Source organism: Galeopterus variegatus, unplaced genomic scaffold (assembly GCF_000696425.1).
Source record: "Galeopterus variegatus unplaced genomic scaffold, G_variegatus-3.0.2 Scaffold1235, whole genome shotgun sequence".
Taxonomy (NCBI): domain Eukaryota; kingdom Metazoa; phylum Chordata; class Mammalia; order Dermoptera; family Cynocephalidae; genus Galeopterus; species Galeopterus variegatus.
The window spans coordinates 369,068-385,091 of NW_007727346.1; the positions used below are offsets into that span (position 1 = coordinate 369,068).

The 16,024-nt window shown below is 34.6% G+C and overlaps 1 protein-coding gene across 1 annotated transcript in view; it reads left to right on the plus strand.

The window, feature by feature from the left end:
- Positions 1 to 16,024, plus strand: part of LOC103592889 (uncharacterized protein KIAA0825-like) — a gene marked incomplete at its 3' end in the record, with an annotated part of 59,602 nt that overhangs the window by 5,219 nt on the left and 38,359 nt on the right. The window lies entirely within an intron of this gene.

Genomic DNA, 16,024 nt, shown 5'->3' on the forward strand with positions numbered 1-16,024 from the left:
GAGAGAGAGAGAGAGAGAGAGAGAGAGAGAGAGAGAGAGAGAGAGAGAGAGAGAAACTTTCCTCTCCTAAGAGTTAAATGTTTCCTGAATTCAAATTCAGATTCATTAAACTCTATGAGGCTCAGCTTTCTTAATAATTCCTTCTCCACCCTCAGCATTTAAAAGAGGGGTACTGACACTTGTGTGGGGGGTATCTAATTTCCAAATGTTCAGCTTCTGTCAGTTTACATTTTCCCCCACCTTCATAGGTATTCACTTCATCCTTTTAATCATTTATTCACTTATCCATTTCATTTTATTTTAAAGTTGTACCCTGTCTATTTCAGGTGGTACATGTGGAAGCCTACTCAAAATAGATAAGTAACAACATCAAGGTCAAGGGTTCAGTTCCCCATATTGGCCAGCTGCCAAAAAAAAAAAAAAAAAGAGAGAGAGAGAGAGGGAGAAAGATAAATAATAAATTCAGTTCTGAAAACTAAGGTGGAAATATTCCTTATCTTAGTTTTACCCCAATTGCTTTCCTAATCACACAAATTTGCAAAATAAATGAAAGTTACAAAAATAATACTGGGGAAAAAAACAGTGTCAATGTTTGCCTTGTGTATATAACAAAAACAGTGCCTCCAGGTCCTTTGTGATTTTACAGCTACTTATTAGGCTTACATGACAAAGAAGTTTCCTTACAAACTCAGGGTCTTGGTGTTGCGTTCTGCTCCTCTCGCTGCTGTCGCTCCGTGGAACTAGGCATGCAAGGAGGCCCCGTGCTCCGAGCCACTGGTATCCAGTCAGTGGGCTCCACGGTTCCAGGTGCTCTCAGGAAGTGACTTGGGTGTTGGGAAAAGTACTGCTTATTAATTGTTACTATGCAGTCCCAGCTGCCTTTTATTATAATACTGTTTAAAAGTTTTCTTTACTGGAACAAATATATTCTATCAGGATTATGTCATGAATTTCATCTGGAATAATGAGACTTTCAACAGCCTCTTTGTGTCACCTCTTTTTACATCACTTGTCTGGTGGCACTGAGAATACCTCTTCACTGAAAATGGATCCATTTACAGTCAATAATAGGGTGGCTAATGTTCTTTTTTCTTGGGAAAACTGAAATGTGCACCTTTTATCCTATTATACTGATCTACCAGCTTCAGATTATCTGATTCTGTAGCTTCTCATTTTCTCTTGTATGTGACTGCTATTATTAACAAGAATTCTGTTGCTAATGGTTTTGGAAAATAATATGTATGCTTTCAGCCACTACCTGTATTTTTATGGTTTGTCTGATTTAGCTGGACTTTGATATTTATTCCAAATGCTGCTTTGTTGCAGATCAAATGTGAGGAGCCCTAATGTCCCTCTAGATTTATTTTCAATGTCCTAAATTTTGCCAGAAGAAAATGAGATTAATGTTTTAACTATTATTCACTAGGTGAAAAACACCTTTAAGTGTATAAACTATAATCTGTTTTCTTTATGAGTGATATATCCATGGATATATATGTGTGTATATATATGAATATGCATATACACATATATATGTGCGTGTGTATATATGCATATACATCTATACATATATGTATATGCATATATGCAAGTACTTCAAAAAGTTCATGGAAAAATAACATTAAAGGTAATATGAATCTTTCCATGAACTTTTTGGAGTACCCTCATATATCTATATATCTAAAAATAATATACATAAATGTGTGTGTGTATATATATATATATATATATATATATGTGTGTGTATATATATATATACATATATATACAGAGAGACTTTTAAAATTTCAGGACAACAGTTCTGTGAATATCTGTGCACATTTTTTTCATGGTGAAATTGATTTTTTCTTAAGTATAATTTTTTTCTTTTAAACGCAGAAGCTGTGAATATCTGTGCATATTTTTTTCATGGTGAAATTGATTTTTTCTTAAGTATAATTTTTTTCTTTTAAACGCAGAAGATAACATATTTTAGAGTGAACTGTCAATATGTTCTATCAAATTCCCAGCCCATCACTGTTTTTATATCCTTTTGCACACATTTTCTATTTTACAAGTAATCTTCAAATTTATTTTGTTAAAAGAATACTATAAAGAGTATTTATAGAATACTGCAAATATTTATTATTTATTTATTATTTGTAAACTTCTGTACATATTTATTGTTTTGAAGAATACATTTTAGGATTAGGTATAAAATCTTTCTTTGTTCTATACTGAACCTAGCTTTTTTTTAGTACTCAGTGAATTTTGTTTTTTGTTTTTTTGGGTTTTTTGGTTTGTTTTGAGTGCCTGCTTTTTGTAGGAGATTATGCTGGGCTCTGAGATATTATGGTGAATAAGTTGGACATAGTTTCTGGCCTCATGGAAATCATTTTACATTTGTGATGGATGTGTCTAAAGAACTTCAACAATTCTTTAGGATTTTTTTCTTAACAACAGTGCTTTTGCCCAGGGCAAATGTGTAGAATATGCTCTTAGAAATTTCCCACAGGTATTCTATATTTCTTCCAGAAAATAAAAAGTCATAAATTCCTTGACCATGGAAAAAATGGAGTTTTGATCTGTTTTTAAAGTCATTGGTGTTTTACATAATAGCACCCTTTTGGTTGACTTTCTGAGATCAAAATTTGGGTTTTCTGAAGCCTAGAGAGAGATTTTCAATCCCAAGTGCTTTTAACTAGAGCTCATGGACCCCCTGAGGCAGTTCCCTTCAAACTATAGTGTTCGGAAAACTCACATGGGACACTTGCTTAAAAAGAATATTTCTGGGCCTCCTCCCACAGTGAAGCTGATTTATTAGATCTCGAGAGACCTAGAAATTTGCATTTTTGATAATACAGGAGGTCCTGGACCATACTGCTCTATGAGAGCCATGGATAGATTTCAGGTGGTTCTATTTAGTTCTCAAACGGTGACTACATGGAGTTTTTCAACGATAGAGTCTAGAAGGACTTAGGAGACTTTCATTAGTTTCTCAAAAGGGTCCTGGGACACTTGCTTAAAAAGAATATTTCTGGGCCTCTTCCCACAGTGAAGCTGATTTATTAGATCTCGAGAGACCTAGAAATTTGCATTTTTGATAATACAGGAGGTCCTGGACCATACTGCTCTCTGAGAGCCATGGATAGATTTCAGGTGGTTCTATTTAGTTCTCAAACGGTGACTACATGAAGTTTTTCAACGATAGAGTCTAGAAGGACTTAGGAGACTTTCATTAGTTTCTCAAAAGGGTCTGCAAAAACACTGTGATGATACTGGGAATAGCAGTGTACAAGTAGAAGAGGGTACTGGTAAAATCCACACAATCAGCAACAAGAACCCATAGTGAAAGGTCTAACAATGGGAGGAAAAACTACAAAGCAGATATAAATTCTCAAGTTGTACAGTAATCCAAACTGTTGTTTTGAGACTATCTCAGAAGTAAATACATCTGTTGGCAGTTTGGTATTCATTTGTCAAAAAAGGTTGAGAAACATTAAATTTTACAAAATTTTACTTTATTATCAAAGTAAATAGAGACTTTAATATACTATTTTGCATTGTAAATCACTTTAAGGAGGATTTAGTATGTAGTATTTCCCAAGCTTACTAGACCCTAGAACTCATTCCAAATGATTATTAATTTGAGAAATGCCCTGTAACAGAGGGATAAATGTTAGCCCCTGAGTGCAGCATAGAAGTAACTTTCATCATAACCCTGTCATGAAGAAAAATTGTAATTGTGTTCTGAATACTTTAAATAATAGGAAAGCGGAGAATTTTATATTCCATTTTAGAAACATTTCTGTTAAAACTATTTTTTAAAAATCCCTCAACTATCTAGTTATAATTTACATGGACTTATTTATTGCTAGTTTATGGCAAATTAAATAAAGTCTTGCTCTAAAATGAAAATTTAATTTTTTCTTTTTAATATTATTGGGATTTAGGAGAAATTTATATTTCCTAAAAATCATAGAACCCATCCTATAACAAAGCAACAATCATTATTTCAGATATTTTATAGCAATGACTGGCTGTAGGCCAAACATAGTTGCCTATGTACAGACATGTATGTCTGAGACTTCTTTGAAGCAAGACAGTTCCATAGTGACTTACATTAACAAACAAACAAATAAATAAATAAATACCAGATTGGTTTAGAGGCGGGAGGGGAACACTTAGATTGATTTCATCCAGATACCGTTTTAGGGAGAGGTGACTTGGAGGAGAGGAGCAAAGAGAAATAATATTGCAAGAAGAGAGAAAGAGTTTAATTTAGTGAAGGAGAGCATAAAGGGAATTTCTGTTGGGAGAAAACTCTTCCCTAATTTGGTTAACAGTGAAGAGTCTAAGGGACAGAAAAACAGATATGTTTAGGCAGATAGAAATTATGAGCTAAGTTATGATGATTAGAACAGTAGTCCTGTGAGATACTGTGGGGAAAGTAAGTCAAATAAGTTTGGGAAATGCCATCCCTTCCTTTGTGTTTAATTTTGCTTTAATTGGCCTTTCACAAAATGAATTTATCACAGAATTATTTTCCCCATAAATTAAGAACCCTCACGATATCCCTTGGGAGAACACTGAGCTAATAGTGATAAGAATAAGGACTACTAATTAATGGGCCTCTACCATAATCATTGTTTCTTTGGGACAAAGATGATTAGATTTAGGTCATACATATTATTCTGTCCTTTTCATTATTAAATTATAAAGATTCATTGTATTAAAATGAATTTACCTTTCAATTTTCTGTTTCTGCAATACAGGATACTTCAATACATGAAGGTAAAAGATCTCTTCGTGTAGAATCCTCAGGCCCTACATAATTTTAAATGGGTAGCACTCTTAGGATATAGTGTTTTGACTCTTAAAGATTTTTCTTGGAACACTTATTTGCTTACTTTCTAAACATTCACAATACTTCCAATTTAGAATGGATCCAAATAAAGCCTTCTTAAATATTTTTTAATTTTTAGTCAAACTATTTTTTTTTTTTTTTTTGTCTTTTTCCGTGTCCGGCAACGGATCGCAACCCTCAGTGTTGCCCCCGTACCGGACCGGGGACCGGCAACGGGATTGCAGCCCTCGGTGTTGCTCCCGCGCCTTGCTCAGCCAGTGAGCGGGAACCGGTCTGTATGTGGGATCCGAACCCTTGGGCGGGAGCGCCATTGCGCTTCCCAAGCGGCGCACTATCCAGTGCGCAACCGGGCCGGCCCTTTAGTCAAACTATTGAGTGACCTTTCCTAATCAAAAACTAGGAAAGATTCTTAAAGTCTTTTGACTAAGAAAATTTGGTTTATAAACATTTTAGGGCCAAGAGGAACTTTAAGATTTAGATGGTCAAACTAGCCCCTCATCTACATGAACAAAGCTTAAAAGAAATCAAACAAACCAATTGGGAATCAAGAAATGACTAAATAAAATATAATATATTTATACTCTTTTCTTTTCATTTTTGGGCATGATTTTCCTAGCAAATCCTTAGTTATATATGCTGCTTGTACGTGCTTATGTTCTCTGGCATGCCTGCAGAAGAATGGTAGATGTGAGTAGGGCTGTTTAAAGAGAGAGGTTTTAATGTATGTTGTGGGGCTGACGTCAATCTAGAGATGAAATAGTTTTGGTCGGTATTTGTAGATTTTTTAATCTTTTTTTTTTTACTCTTTAATAATGGAATGAAATTCCACAGTCTAAGTTGAGACAGCTCTTTTTCATATTACCTGCACAGAAACCACACATTTTTGGTCCTCAGTGAGAGGCTGTATCATATGGCTGTAAGTTTGATGCCAACATTTTAGTTTTACTAAAGTGAAGTAGATTACCTACAAAATCGCTACACTTCTGTAACCTTTCTTTTAAATCCATGTGATGAAAGTAATCTTTTATCATGTGGAATCACCAGACCCTGCACAATTTCTGAATAGCACTGAGTATTTTTCCTCCAAAAGATCATTATATTTACTTTATAGGAGTTTACAGATTTTCCAATTCATAATTAAGTCTCAAGACACTTCTTAAATATATGTTTTTTGTTGTTGTTGTTGTTGTTTTTGTGACCCGTAAGGGGATTGCAACCCTTGGTTTGGTGTTGCCCGCACCGCGCTCAGCCAGTGAGTGCACCGGCCATCCCTATATAGGATCCGAACCTGCGGCCTCGGCGCTCCCAGTGCCGCACTCTCCCGAGTGAGCCACGGGTTCGGCCCTTCTTAAATATATGTTTTAAGAAATGGTGTTAATAAAGGAAAGATCCTTTAAATCTTTGAAAACTTGGTCAAAAGTGCCATTTGATTCTGTCAATCTAAAATGAAAGCAACAAATTGAAGTTGTTTGCGCTTCCCAAGCGGCGCACTATCCAGTGCGCAACCGGGCCGGCCCTTTAGTCAAACTATTGAGTGACCTTTCCTAATCAAAAACTAGGAAAGATTCTTAAAGTCTTTTGACTAAGAAAATTTGGTTTATAAACATTTTAGGGCCAAGAGGAACTTTAAGATTTAGATGGTCAAACTAGCCCCTCATCTACATGAACAAAGCTTAAAAGAAATCAAACAAACCAATTGGGAATCAAGAAATGACTAAATAAAATATAATATATTTATACTCTTTTCTTTTCATTTTTGGGCATGATTTTCCTAGCAAATCCTTAGTTATATATGCTGCTTGTACGTGCTTATGTTCTCTGGCATGCCTGCAGAAGAATGGTAGATGTGAGTAGGGCTGTTTAAAGAGAGAGGTTTTAATGTATGTTGTGGGGCTGACGTCAATCTAGAGATGAAATAGTTTTGGTCGGTATTTGTAGATTTTTTAATCTTTTTTTTTTTACTCTTTAATAATGGAATGAAATTCCACAGTTTAAGTTGAGACAGCTCTTTTTCATATTACCTGCACAGAAACCACACATTTTTGGTCCTCAGTGAGAGGCTGTATCATATGGCTGTAAGTTTGATGCCAACATTTTAGTTTTACTAAAGTGAAGTAGATTACCTACAAAATTGCTACACTTCTGTAACCTTTCTTTTAAATCCATGTGATGAAAGTAATCTTTTATCATGTGGAATCACCAGACCCTGCACAATTTCTGAATAGCACTGAGTATTTTTCCTCCAAAAGAACATTATATTTACTTTATAGGAGTTTACAGATTTTCCAATTCATAATTAAGTCTCAAGACACTTCTTAAATATATGTTTTTTTTTGTTGTTGTTGTTGTTTTTGTGACCCGTAAGGGGATTGCAACCCTTGGTTTGGTGTTGCCCGCACCGCGCTCAGTCAGTGAGCACACCGGCCATCCCTATATAGGATCCGAACCTGCGGCCTCGGCGCTCCCAGTGCCGCACTCTCCCGATAATGTCCTATATAGCAAAATAAAATAAAATGCTCATCATGTGTTGATTTCAGTTGTGTTTTTAGACTCATTTAGACTAGAACATTTCCTAGTCCATGTTTCCTGACACAACACTTGAAAATTACAGACTAGTTATTTTGTAGAACGTCCCTCAATTTGGGTTTGTCTGATATTTACTTGTGATTACATTTAAGTTATGCCAGACTTTTAAAAAAATAGAATTTTATAAGATGTGGTTTTACAACAACAAATTACATTCCTGTTTATAACTGAGAATTGATCTAAATATTTAACTGTTATATTTGCATCAAAAGCCTCTCCTAGGAGATTTTATACGTGTTTTTTGTTGTAAGATGTGGTTTTACAACAACAAATCACATTCCTGTTTATAACTCTGAGAATTGATCTAATTATTTAACTGTTATATTTGCATCAAAAGCCTCTCCTAGGAGATTTTATACGTGTTTTTTGTTTTTTGTTTTTTTGAGTGAACAAACTTGGTTTAATTATGGAGAATCTTATTAGTTTTGATAGTTTATGGAATCACATTAATCATTCTTATATTTACTGAGAAAACAAATCAAATGTACAACAGTATTGATCTTGTCTTTTCACAGTTACTCCTAAATGCCTGCAAAAAGGAACAAACTTCTCCCTACCCTTAGATGAACTGAAATTCTTATCAGAGCTCATAACATGCTTTTTGAAGCTAGAAAAAAATGTTCAAGGATTGTTTGAAGAAATGTTTTCATCATTCAATGTACCCAGAAATACTTCAGGTAATATACTCTTTTGTTTAAATATGTAAGTCTATCATTTCTCTCTGTTTTTGTTTCCTGCCACTTTGATTCTAAACCATTACTTGAAAAAATACATTATAGAATTTTTAAAATAAACATTCAGTATAATGCATACCATGGATTACATTTTTATTCTTTCTACTTGGCAAATTCCTTGATTCTAATTGACAAAGCATCATAAGTCAATTCTGGATAATTATCTTTAGCTAAAATTAGATAATTTTTTGTTTTTCAAAGAAATACAGCCTGGCCTCTGGAAAGAATAAAAAGACTGGATGATCTAGGAGCTCCTCTTCTGCTACTGGCAGCCAGGTGATCTTGAGCAAAACATTGTTTCCTTAGATCTGAGTTTTCTCATCTTCAAAGTAATGGTGTAGGACTAGGTTAATTTTCTCTGTTTTCTTTCAGAATTAGATGCTTGAGATTTTCATATGTTATGTAAGGTTATCAGAATTAAAAAGTTAGTATATATGAAGTACTTAAAAAATGTCTAGCATATCATAAACAATCAATAAATGTGAGGTGTTAAAATAGTAATTATAATTATATAATATGTTGTTTTAAATTTAGTTTTAAAATCCCGTTGAACACAGCTATGCCATGTCTGTTGAAATATGTTTCTAACATTAAAGGTAGAATTCAAAAGCATAATGCTTAAGGTATGTCCTGTAATATCTATATTTATAAAAAAAATTTCTTTATTGGAATGAAATGCACAAAGTTCTTTTTTACATGACTCCATATATCATTGTAAGGAGAATAAATATGTGATAGAGTTTGGATGTGTTGTCCCCACCAAAACTCATGTGGAAATCTGACCCCCAATGTGGCAGTGTTGTGAGCTGTTTGGGTCATGAGGGTGGATCACTCATGGATGGATTAATGCTCTCCCTGGGCAGTAGCAGGGGGGAGGCCTGAGTGAGATCTTGCTCTGTTAGTTCCCACGAGAGCTGGTTGTTTAAAAGACCCTGCCACCTCCTCTCTCTCTTGCTTCCTGTTGATATGTGATCTGCTTGTACTTGCTGCTGGCTGCCATTTTCCGCCATGAGTAGAGGCAGCCTAAGGCCTGCACCAGATGCAGCTGCCCCAGAATTGTAAGCCAAATAAACCTGTTCTTTATAAATTTCCCAGTCTCAGTATTCTGTTATAGCAACACAAAATGGACTAATGCAATACATATAGTGGTTGCATCTGCAAAACAAAGTGAGGGAGGCAAGTGACTAACAATCAGTCTGAAAATTTCAACCTGAAAACGTGATTTCTCAGCAAAAATTACTTTTATTTCACTCAATATGTTTACTATTGTATTTCTGTGTTTACTTTACCTGTGTAAATAATGTTAGAAAAGTTATAGGATTGAAGTTTGTTTGCTTTCTATTAAGCATAGTTTACTGACCTCCTATGTTTCAGGTTAAGTTTAGGTAGCACTATAAAATTATAAATAAATAGTCTAGATCACTCTTCCAAATTTGGGGATAATTTGAAGAAAAATGGAGGTGTATTATAGATTTCTGAAGCTGACAAAAAAAAAAGAAAGAAAAAACAAAGGAAAATAATAAAAATATAAGACAGAAAATATGAATATTAGTTAGGACAGAATGAAAAAATAGATTTAGTTAGGAGGGAATGTGAGCCCTAAAGGGTCTTCTAGATGGAGTTGATTGGGTGGTCAAAGAGAAAGCTGAATAGAGAAATATGACATCCTAAATCCTGATTAACGTGCAGTGTCTCTGGCAATTGGCATTCGGTGTTGGTACTCATCCATCAAGTTTGGCTAAGATTTGACATTTCATATCCACATGTCTAGAAGATCTTTTCCGAGGTGTGGGTCAAGAAACAGAATAAACTCCAAAACATTTAGGCCCCTACCTATTTAGAATCATCTTCTATTGGTCCTAGGCCAGGCCCTTGGGAATTTAGGTCAATTCTCAGAAGTTTATTCTTCTTAAAAGCAGCATAAATTTAAAATTAGACTTGTTTTAGACAGGTATTGTAAAAATATAAACAGAAATGGCCAAGAATTGAAGCAAAGATTTGACATGTTGATTTCAGTAAAAAAGTTGGCTCAACTCCATTAACTTAAGATCAAGCAGTGTGGAGACTTGCAAATGGAATATATTTGAGAGCGATATTTACCATTCTTGAATAAATTCAATTGAGCAAATATACAATTATGCCACAATATACTGTCTTACCCCCAATTTGTCTTCATATAAGCAGCAAGGCCAAAAAAAAAAAAAAAAGTAACTTCAATATCACATTAATAATAGTGTACTATGTAAACACATTTGTGGATAATCAAGCACAGTATGTAGAAGGAATTTTGAAGGGCAGGTATAAGAAATAGAAGTCTGAGTACTAGAACATCCCCTTGTGATATATGTATTCTTCATTATTGAAATTCATATTTTTTTGTAAGAAAGCCAAGATTGATTTAGTCTGACACAACTTTATGTTAATGGATCCCTGAGAAGAATGATCTTGAGGGAAATTGTCAAGAGAAATCTTAAGTGTTTTGTTCAATATATCCAAGTTAATCAATTCTTATCAAAGCCATTGGTTTCTTAAATCAGGAAGGAAACAATTTCCTGAAATGGATGATTAGAGAAATCAAATATATCTTAAATTAACTAAGATACATTAAGTCGAGTATTCCTGATAGTTAATGTTTGGCTTAGAAATCTTGTGTGGGAGAGAATGAGAAAAAAGAGAGCAAGTCATTTGGTATCCTATGTATTTATTTTGATTGGAGCATATTTTGCTAATAAAGATCTTGGAAAGATTTGCCTACTATGTCTGTGTAACCCAAACAATCTGATGAAAAGTGAGGTTTTTTTTTTTTTTGTCCAGATGTTTTAAAGATATCCAGGTGCTTAACATCACATGGAGAAAATATAAAGATGATTAACCAAATATTTTACTTTTTACTTTGATGTCTACTATTATATTTCAGACTTAGGCAAATTGGCAGGTCTCTCAGTAATGTGAATGTGAACAAGAGATTTTGCAGAGATACAAGAAATATTTTCTCAGAAATGAAAGATATTTAGTCATATTTATTTGCTGTGTTTGGTCATGATTTGATGGTTTTCTATTTTCATTATTTCAGAAAATGATAGGACGTTATTTGACTATTATGGTGCCTTATTGTATTAGGTGATGCTATCTTACGGCATGGCCTCGGGTTTGATTTATGGGGTATTTCTAATGCTTCTTCGGAATAAAGTTATTCTTTGGGCAGTTCCTCAATTTTTCCAAAGGTGGCATCTGAGATTTATCTAAACCAGGAGGTTTCTTGGCCCTCATTTTTCTTTAGCCCCAGCAATGATAAAGAGCAATGGCTGCTTCAATTGGATGTAAGAAGAACACTTAGGGTTTGTCTCAGAAGAATCAAAGATTTCAGATCTTCTGAAAGATTGTTTGTACTCTTAGGGGGTCTTAAGAGGGGTCAAATGGCTTCTAAGAGTTCCTTAGCTAGATGGTTAAGGGATTGTATTAGGGAGGCGTATGTAGTTAAGGTAAAGAGGCTCCTAGGGTTTGTAAAGCTCATTACACTAGGACTTTAGCTGTTTCTTGGGCAGAGAGGTCGAAGGCTTCCACATTGGAAATTTGCAAGGTGGCCACCTGGGCTTCTCTTCATACTTTTTCATGGTATTATCTCTTGGATGTAGTCTCTTCTACAGATTCAGCTTTTGGTGGGAGGTTGCTTGTGAGCCAGAAAAGAACAGTGAAGAAAAGAAAGACTTGTAGTTCCCACTTAGGACTGCCAACAAGGCAAGTTGCTTTGTAGTGCACACAATGGGAACCTATGAAGACCAATTTGGGTGTGAAAGTAGATGTCACAGGGAAGTACTGCCAACCTCTACTCTCTATGAAAGAAAGCAGCAGTGTGGAAGCTAACCAGAAGTATAAAATGAACCACAGAGAACTCTGTAGGGAAAGCTGTTGAGCAGCTGGTATTCTTGTGACCCTCTGCACTCTTCTGAGGTTCTTAATCTAGGCATGCTCTTAAAGAAACTAGTGGAGATTGCATGCAAATAACTGTATTTTAGAGGGATGCACCAAAAATGAGCTACCTTCTCTAGACAATAAGTGTACAGAATTTTCAATATATTTCTAAATATGTGAAGTAATTCTCCAGATGTTCACAGAGCTCATTAAGTTTTACATTGCCAAATTTAGAAATCGACCATTTTGAATTTCAAACAAATATAAATGCCACAATCCATTGAAACCACAAGGTATCTGATTAGTGTGGACTCAGTGTTACTAATCCTACCTAAAAATTATCCCTTTTGCTTCCCTGTGTAGAATTAAGGGTTTTTAAAAATCTCTCATATTTTAGGGAGGGGATTATATTTTAACAGTTATCATAATTGTTTGATAATTTATTTTCTATCTTACTATAGAATTACTCACCAACAAGAGAAGTCTTGGAAGGCTAATCTTTTTTTCTTATTCGTCTTGAAAATAGGTAGATGGTTTGTATAAACATCTGAGCACATTACTTTGAGTGCATAAACATATTTGGGAGTGAAATGATAAATAAAGGATAATTAACTTTTTTTATAAGTCTAAAACTATAACGACACAATGGCAGATAGTTATTTTCAGAATTAGATGTGCAGATCTTATACTTCAAACTAGTGTTATTTTTCAGGGTAAATACCTGTTAAATTAGATAGTTTTATGAGCTATCTGTAGAAAAATAAAGTGATATTAAGAATCCAAGTGTTGTTCCTTCATGTCACTGACAACTTGATCTTTTTTTCTTCTTTTTCGATTGTTTTTGAATATACTACATGCATATCATAAAAATTTTGACAAAAGAGTAGAGTATATGATGAAATTAAGTCTTTTTCCACTTCACTTACCCAGTTGCCCTTTCTATAGGCAATTACTTGCATATATATCTCCATGTTAAAATAACACAAAATCTTATCATATTATGCATATGTCCTTTTTTATGAACAATTCAAAAAAATAAGAAACACCTCATTCTTTCTAACAGCTGAATAGTTTTTTATTGTTGCATGTATTATAATTTAACCAGCTATTCATCGGTGGACATTTAGAGTTTTTTTTCCCTCATTTGCTACCGCAAACAATGATATGGCAAATTTCATCGAACTATGTCTTATATGTGCACAACTATACCTGGAGGATAAATTTCTAAAGTGGAACTGCCAAGTAAAAAAGTATGGTCATAAAGAGGATTAAAAGATAAGCCACAGACTAAGAAAAAGTATTTGCAAAACATACAAAGTATATGATAAATGACTAATATCCAAAATATACAAAGAACTCTTAAAATTCAACAAGAAAACAAACAATTCAATTTAAAAATGTGTGAAAGATCTGAACAGAGACCTCACCAAGGAGGATATACAGATGGCAAATAAGCATATGAAAAGATGTTCAACATCATATGTGATTAGAGAAGTGCAAATTAAAACAAGATACCATTACACACCTATTAGAATAGCTGAAATCCAAAGCCCTAATAACACCAAATTCTGGCAAGGATGTGGAGCAACACGAACTCTCATTCATTGCTGTGAAGAATACAAAATGGTAAAGCCTCTTTGGAAGACAGTTTGGCAGTGTCTTACAAAGCTAAATATAGTCTTATCATATGATCCAGCAATTGCACTCCTAGATATTTATCCAAATGAGTTGAAAACTTATTTCTGCACAAAAAACCTGCACACCAGTGTTTACAGCAGCTTTATTCATAACTGCTAAAACTTGGAAGCAACTAAGATGTACTTCAGTAGGTGAATGGATAAGCAAACTGTGGTACATCAATACAATGGAATATTAATTCATTGATACATGTCAGGCCATGAAAAGACATGGAGGAAACTTAAATACATTGTATTAGCCCGTTTCTGTTGCTTTTTTTTTTTTTTTCCTTTTTGTCTTTTTTCGTGTCCAGCAACGGATCGCAACCCTCAGTGTCGCGCCGTACCGGACCGGGACTGGCAACGGTATCGCAAACCTCGGTGCTGCGCCCGCACCTCGCTCAGCCAGTGAGCGGGAACCGGTCTGTATGTGGGATCCGAACCCTCGGCGGGAGCGCCACCATGCTCCCAAGCGGCGCACTGTAGCAGTGCGCCACCGGGCCGGCCCCCGTTTCTGTTGCTTTTAACAAAATACTTGGTACTGGGTACTTTATAAGAAAATGAAATTTATTGCTTACAGTTTACGAGGGAAGTTCAAAGTCCAGGGAACACATTTGGTGAAGGCCTTGGTAGTGATGATGGTGACCCAGGGGTTTCCCTGCTGGAAAATGATGGAGCAGAGAGAGAGAGACTTCCTCATGCACTCTGCTTTTTAAAGTCCTCCAAGCCATGCCCATGACCACCATTTTTAGTTTATTCACTACAGCACGGTCCTACAATCTAATCGCCTCTTCAAGGCCCCTCCTTTCAATTACCATAATAAGATTTCTCACCCTCTTAACAATGTTACAGTCTGTCTGTCCGTCTATAACACACACACATGCCTGGCATGCAGTCATATTGTGCATTTTTGTATGGCGTGTTCCATCACTTTAATCAAGTTCTCAGAAGTGTTTGCAAATCCAAAAATGATTAAGAAACACTGGAGTTGGTGAAAACTTTTCCTCAGAGTAGATAAACTCGGATAAAATTTCGCAGGAGTGGTGTTATTTCCTACCAAATGGAATATTTACCTTTAGTGCACTTGATGTACAAAAATTTTGAAACTAACTATAACATCAGAACAAAATATTCTTATTTCTATGAACTGTATTCCTTAGAAATAATTCATAATTCAGTTCATAGAACCACGTTTGGAAAAAAACCCACAAATTTACTAGATGACTCTATTGTTCAGAATCCCTACTGATAAAATCAGTAAAATTTTGAAATTTACCTTGCCCAGGGCATAAGGAGAAACTGATTCTTAATAAAAATAAATAAATAAAAATACAAACAAATAAATGGGGGGGGGCGGGGAGAAGGGAAAGAACAATCACAATAACTCCTTGAACTTGTTAAGATAAGTGAACAGATATGATGTTGATGGGGGAGAAGGGGAAGACAAAGGGGGAAAAGGAGGAATTGATAAAGAGACACAAAAATCATCTACATTGTATATTGATAAATTAAAAAATTAAAACAAAATAACTCTTGGTGAATTGGGGGGAAAAAAGAAAAATTAGATCATAGTATATAATGTATCATCATCTACCAAGTCTAAGCAAAAAAACATAAAAAGATAAATGCTAAATTATTCATATTGAGTCAAACTATCATTATTGCAACTTTAATGGAAATGTGGAAAGATTTCTTTTTGGAGTATTTATTCACTATATTTTTGGAGGTCTATTTTTTTTTTCCTTTTGTAAAAGAGTACCTTAATTGTAAAAAATAAAAGTTGAGGAAATATTTCCATTTTAGGAGCTTGGGATTATTTCATATCGATTCCAATGTTTATGTTTTCAGATGAATTACTGATATGCTTAATAGTGTAATTTTTCCTGATATACCAATGTTTGTCTATATGTTCTTTGTTTCATGAAGGGAAGTGATACTGTACTAAGAAACACCACCAGACCAGTTTTTAAATGAAGTACCATAGAACTTAACTTTTTAAATGAATAAGGAAATTAATATTTATTTCGTACTCACTCATGTACATTATCAACATGAAAATGAATTAATTACAAAGGGAACTTTCTTTTACAACTGTATATGCATATACATCAAATATGAATATAACTAGCATATAGGTTTCATCAAGCTGTGTTTGGAAAAGGACTTTGTATATCTCCGTCCTGTCATTACTGTCATGGTGACATCTCCTACATCTTGTTGACCATATTCCTTGCATACTGATATGTGTGTATGTGTATGTATATGTATAT